Source organism: Bison bison, unplaced genomic scaffold (assembly GCF_000754665.1).
Source record: "Bison bison bison isolate TAMUID 2011002044 unplaced genomic scaffold, Bison_UMD1.0 scf7180017860456, whole genome shotgun sequence".
In the NCBI taxonomy this organism is placed as follows: Eukaryota; Metazoa; Chordata; class Mammalia; order Artiodactyla; family Bovidae; genus Bison; species Bison bison.
The window spans coordinates 323292-324859 of record NW_011491028.1 but is presented as its reverse complement, the minus strand read 5'-3'; the positions used below and the strand labels follow the sequence as shown (position 1 = coordinate 324859).

At 67.2% G+C, this 1568-nt stretch overlaps 1 protein-coding gene and 1 pseudogene across 12 annotated transcripts in view; one reads left to right on the top strand and one right to left on the bottom strand.

Annotated features, from left to right (window-relative positions):
* SGMS1 (sphingomyelin synthase 1) overlaps positions 1 to 715 on the bottom strand; it is a 330390-nt gene extending 329675 nt beyond the window's left edge. For 10 of the 12 annotated variants that reach the window (XM_010832194.1, XM_010832198.1, XM_010832199.1 and 7 more), the window contains exon 1: positions 420 to 715. The gene's annotated coding sequence lies outside the window, so the exon portion shown is untranslated. Of the gene's footprint in view, positions 1 to 336; positions 355 to 419 lie in introns of those variants that run through there. The other 2 variants (XM_010832193.1, XM_010832192.1) reach the window with 2 other exon arrangements.
* LOC104982777 overlaps positions 688 to 1568 on the top strand; it is an 88438-nt pseudogene continuing 87557 nt past the window's right edge.

Sequence of the window (1568 nt, the reverse complement as noted above, 5' to 3'; positions counted from 1 at the left end):
GGTCGGATCTGCGGGTCTCCCGACACCCGCCCGCCACTGTCCGAAGGTTCTTCGGCCCCGCTACAGTCCGCTCGCCCCAAACCGACACTAGGCAGCCTTCCAGTCCGCACGCAGGACCTCTGAAAAGGTGCCCGCTGACGCCCCCGCCTTTCTCCCCGCCCCAACTAGGTCCAGGAGCCCCGCAGGCGGCCCGCCCCCTCGTCGCCCCGAGACCGCTGCGGGACGCCCCCCCCCCGCACCCCCCGAGCGGCGGCGCGGGGGGAGTGCCAGCCAGGTACGCGCCAGGCACTGAGCGGGCTGCGCTCACGCCCCCTCGCCCCGGGGTTGCCGGCACACCTTTCCTGGCGTCAGGCCAGGCCCCGGAGGTGGGTGTCCGATCTGCTCCCCAGCGATCGGCTCTCTCCCGCCGCCCGACTCACTTGCACCGGAGTCGCGGCAGCCGCCGGAATTCCGCTCGCCGAGCCCCCAGCCGCGGAATGAAATCCGGGGCAGGGCAGCGTTGGAGCTCCGTACCCGGATTGCGCTCTCTGTCCGGCTCGCCGGGCGCTAGGAAAGAGCAGCCTTCCCTGGCCGGCCCTTCCCGCTCCCGTGCTGCCCCTCGCTGCCGCCGCCGCCGCTGCCCCGGCCGCTGCCTAGCTGGTGCGAACGCTTCCGACTAGCCACCGCGAGCCTCCCCGGCTGCCGAGCATGCCCAGTCCGCTGCCCGAGCCGGCCCAGCTGCCGGCGCTACGCAAATCCGCTCCTCCGGGTGTTCGCGGCAGCTGGGAGGGCGGGGCGGACGGGCGGGGTCTGCAGGGAGCTCGTCCCCGGACCCAGAGGGACCCCGGCCAGATCGCGCACCTAGGGGCATGCGAGGCTTGGCACCGTTATTTCATTTTCGTAGCTGAAAGCTCGGGAGGCGGCCGTTTTCTCCACCGAGGAGAGAGGCCCTGCTTGCACATTTTTCGGGGGCCGTTTAGTGAGGCCGGACGGAAGCCAGGTTTTACGGTTGGGGACAGTATTCCACTTGGGGCAAAACCAGAGTGTTGAAGAGCTGGAGCTGGTCAGAACAGAGAACGCAAACTCGGCCTTCTGGAGACCCTGTTCGCAGGCACGAGTTTGCCGGCTGACCGAGGATTCTCTTTCCCACGGAACCTAGGAGTACAGCACTTGGAATTAACTCGTGATTGATCATATACAAACAAACAAAATTTAAATGGCGGACCTCAGACTCTACGGTTCATTTTCAAACCTCTATTCACAGACTCCCACCCCAAAAACAGGGAGCGAAGGCGAGCAAGGCCTGGAGTACCTTCAGTTGGAGGGGGGAGACTCGGGCCCGCCCCTCGCCCCTTCCCGGCCCCACCTCCTGCCGACCCGACGGAGCTGCGGGGAAAAGCTGGAGAGCCGGCGCACTCGGGCCGGAGCATTGCGCATGCCCAGTGGCCGGATCTGGTGCAGGTCGCTCGAAGGAAGGTTTTTTTCGGCTGCCAGAGCCGGACCCCTGCGCCCGGGAAGCGGACGCCCGGGCGAGCTCTCGGCTTTCTGCAGTGGGATCCTCCCTTCCTGTCTGTACCGCTCGGTACCCG